Source organism: Oryzias melastigma, linkage group LG21 (genome assembly GCF_002922805.2).
Source record: "Oryzias melastigma strain HK-1 linkage group LG21, ASM292280v2, whole genome shotgun sequence".
NCBI lineage: Eukaryota > Metazoa > Chordata > Actinopteri > Beloniformes > Adrianichthyidae > Oryzias > Oryzias melastigma.
In genome coordinates, this window is record NC_050532.1 from 28,050,545 (window position 1) to 28,054,816 (window position 4,272).

At 44.8% G+C, this 4,272-nt stretch overlaps 1 long non-coding RNA gene across 2 annotated transcripts; it reads left to right on the forward strand.

Annotated features, from left to right (window-relative positions):
- Window positions 1-130: 130 nt before the first annotated feature.
- LOC118597904 lies at window positions 131-2,730 on the forward strand. 2 transcript variants are annotated; one of them, XR_004946908.1, is made up of 3 exons: window positions 131-601; window positions 709-2,264; window positions 2,395-2,730. It is a non-coding gene; the product is annotated as an uncharacterized LOC118597904 (long non-coding RNA). The 2 variants fall into 2 exon arrangements; XR_004946909.1 differs by having other exon boundaries at window positions 2,178-2,264.
- Window positions 2,731-4,272: the final 1,542 nt, after the last annotated feature.

The window sequence follows — 4,272 nt, forward strand, 5'->3', positions numbered from 1 at the left end:
TCTATCCCTCCATCCCTCTATCCTTCCATCCCTCCATCCTCCATCCTTCCATCACTCCATCTTCCATCCCTCCATCTTCAGTCCTCCATCCCTCCTTCCATCCTTCCATCCCTCCATCCTCTATCCCTCCATTCCTCCATCCCTCTGTCCTTCCATCCCTCCATCCTCCATCCCTCTATCCCTCCATCCCTCCATCCATCCCTCCATCCCTTCATCCTTCCCTCCATCCTTTGACAACAATCTGTTCCAGCTGCTCTCATTCTCCTCGCCCCAAACGATCCAGGAGCACATCTTCTCCTCCTGCACAGTCAGCTGCTCCTGGAGTGACAGCTCCTGCGTCTCCATGACTCCCACCAACACAGCTCCCATCCTCTGAGTTTGACACCCCCGATTAGGAGGGAAAGCGGCGTGGCGAGGATGCAGCTCCAACCGCCGCAGCCGGAGGTGCTGCGAGCCGGAAAGTGAGCTCTCTTGTTTCAGGTCTGCAGCAGAGCTTGTTTACATGAGCAGCTGAGGAGGAGGGGGCGTTCAGCCTGACAGGCGAGGCCCCCGCCTTGGAGAACAAGATGTCTGAGGAGGCCGCTGTTCCACCTGCACGCAGGTGAGCAGCTGCACATGAGAAAATAGATGCATTTGTGATATTTGTGTCACTGAATCTGTTTGGTTTGACTGGAAACTGGACTCAAACTAACAGCTTTTTTATTACAGAGAAGTTTCCTCATGAAATGCTTCCTAAATATCTGACAAAAAAAATCGAGCAGAAGAGGATAATTGGAACCTGGACGCTGAGACATGGCTGCCTCTCATCCTGAGCTCCTCAGAGCCTGCAGCATCTCTCTGCTGTCTGTCAGACGTCTCTGCCGCCTCGGTTCCTGGGATGTGACGCAGACGCTTTAAGGAGGGAAATGAAAGGCTCCTGATTGTAGAAAGATCTCTGACTGATGCTTCAGAAGGACTTAGACATCACAGGTCACACTGAACCCAGAGATGAACTTCACAACTACAACTTCTCAATCAGAGGCTAACTTGATCCTCTGCAGGCTGAAGTTCAACAGAACAACAGCAACGTCCTGATGAAAAAAGAATCCAGGACAGATTCATAAAACAAGATTAAAGGAGAACAATCTAAAGCTGGTGAAGGAGGAGATTCAGTAGCTAAGGTCGGGTCTACAGGTGTGAAAATGGATCTGTAGCTGATTCAAGATGATCCATACTGGATAAAAGATCAAAGGAAGATCCACAGGTGATGAAGGATGATTGACACCTGATAAGGAGAAATCTAAAACAGGAGAAGAAAGATCGACAGCTGATGAAAATGGATTAAGAACTGCTAGAGGATCCACAGCTGATGAAGACTTCTCTTTGGCTGTTAAAAATGATCTTCATTGTCGGTTGAAGGATCTACAGATGATGACGATGAATCTGCAGCATCCTAAGCTGGATTTATAACTGCTAAAGGCTGATCTAAAGAAGGATCTAGACCTGGTGATGAGGAATCGATTTGATTACTGAGAAACGCACAATGAATAATAATGAACGTTAAAACACGTAAATATTTCAGATTATTGCCTCAAACTAATTTCCTTCTGGATTCCTTTCGGCAGGTTGATGTTAAAAGAAATAAAACAGAGTTTAAGACAGCGGTCTGCAACCTTTAACACTTGAAGGAGTTGATTTCTCACCGACCACAACCCGGTAGAAGCCTCACATCCTTTAGAAAATCAGACTTTGTATTTATCTTATTGTTATTTTTCTTAAGAAACATAAACTATAATTTTTTTGGCATAAATAAAAAGGACTTTATGAGGCATTTGACTTTTTTCCTAAATATGATACAGTTCATACCTTTTAATAGAGGTTCATAAGACTTCCTTTCAAAATAAAAGACTTCCTGTGTCACAGGATCATCTCGATGGAGCAGATCTAGTGGTAGGTCGAATAATGTCAGCAAAACATTTTTTTTAAATGTTTGCGGAGCTTCTTAGCCAGAAATTCATACGTTTAACTTTATAAAATTAAAATAGGGATAATTAGCCGTATGTTTTTGACCGTGAGGCACACCTAAACCACTGGAGTTTTTCCAAAGTTTAGTTCTCGATTATCAAACCCCTTATAAGTTACTTTACTTTTTTTACAGTTACTTTTAAACTAAAAGCGTTGTATTCTTCTTTAACCAGAGTCACAATGGATTGGTAGAAGAGCCAGACGTGGCTCTGGAGCTGCAGGTTGAAGGGATAGACAGTTTACAGAGTTATAAAATGCAGGTAAAAGACAAAATAATGCAAATAAAATACAGAACAACATTTGAATCATTTTTAAAATCTGAGCTTGCTTTTTTCTATTATCTATTTGATTAAAGATGATCTACAGCTGAAGGTTGATCTGTTGAAACAGGTTCTCAAACCAAAGGCGGATCCAGATACCTAAGGAGGATCTACAGCTGATGAAAATGGATCTACAGCTGAAGGATCAGCCACAGCTATCAAAGAAGGAGCTACAGCTGCTCCAGGAAAAACTTGAGTCGCTAAAGGAGGATTTTAAGGATGTGAAAGAGGGATCTACTGCCAATGAAGAAGAATCAGCTACTGACAAACCATCCACACGTATGTTCATACACTTGTGCATAAAAGCCTTATTGCACGTGTCAAAGTCAAGGCCCGGGGGCCGGATCCGGCCCTCCGGGTAATTCCATCCGGCCCTCCAGATCATTTTATTTTATTATTAATGACCCGATGTTATCTTGTTCTTATTTCTAACTTGTATAATTTTGACAAACTATATTTTTTATGGAGAGTAAAATATTGAAAGTTATTTAAGGTTTAAGTTGATTTTTTCGGGAATAATATTCCTGCCTTTTTATTATTCATGTTTATGTTTTAAAGTTACAGTTTTACAGTTTTAATAATGTAGCTTTAGAGTGGTCCATAAATGTTTACCCTGTCCGGCCCACGACCTCAGGTGTGTTTGGGATTTTGGCCCCCGTGTGATCCAGTTTGACTCTCCTGCTTTATTGGATCCTCACAGAGTCACAGTGTAGAAACAGATCAGCAGCTTTTACTTCCAAATTACATTTGGTGGTCCGCCCATTTGGACTAATTGTCCTTTTTAATGAAAATGAATCAAAAGTGGCCCACAATGCACTGTGTGTGGCGGTGGGGGTGATGTCCCTGCGGGATTCTGCCTCTTCAGCCCCACAGCTTCCACTACTATGAATAGAAGGGTTGACTGGGTTAAATGGATGCTTGATCTTTTCTTTGTACGTTTGCATGGGGGGGGTCACCGCTACGACATGCTGCTGCTGCTCCTGGGTCAGAGTTCTGGTTCAGGCAGTTACCAGGAGTTCAGGTGATAATGTCCGCTGATCTGCTCGGTTCTGATGGAGGTTCTGCTCCGGCTGATCTGTGGAGGTCAATCCTGACCCGGTTACTTACAGAACCCTCATTTGTGCAGGTGTGGTTCCCCCGTCAGCAGGTAGAGCGGCTGCCCCCCGTCGATAGGACCCCATACAGATAGTAATTGTGAGGATGTGTGTCTCCACCCCCGTTATGAATCCTCATCATTTCCTCTTCAGTCCAGATTAATTGGATTAAAAGCCGCCGCATTAGCCTCATAATGGAAGCAATAATCTATGAAAGGAGAACAGAGCAGGTTCACATTCATTACCTCCTCTCGGCTCCTCATTGGGGGGGTGTCGTCCGTGGTTCAGGAGGCGCCGATGAGAGGAGGACCGTGAAAGGAGCCGACTGTCAGCAGAACCGGCCCAAATTAATTATTTCAGCCTGATAACCCTTTTCATCTCTTCTGACTCACTTTACAGAAAGAGCCAATTAAATCTGTCAAACATGCTCTCTGCTGCGGCTGCAGAGCGGCCGGCTGGGGGGTGTTTACGGGGGGGTGCGGCGTGTTTGTGTGGTCAGGAACAGCAGCCGGATCTCGACACACCTGTCAAGCATACAGCTCGTTATCCCGGCGCCGAGGGTCCGGCTGGTTCTGTCAGGAACCGAGCTGTACAACAATCCTGGAACATGCTAGAACACACGTGCACACACACGTGCAAACACACACTCACATGCACGAGCGCTGTCCAATGTTCAACAATTCCCTCTATTAGCCTGCAGCTCTGAGCTCTAATGAGGAGCACACAACGCTGCAGTTGTTGCTGTTGTTGTTTGTCTGTCCTGTTGTTGTGTTTCTGTCCTGTTGTTGTGTGTCTGTCCTGTTGTGTGTCTGTTCTGTTGTTGTGTGTCTGTCCTGTTGTTTGTCTGTTCTGTT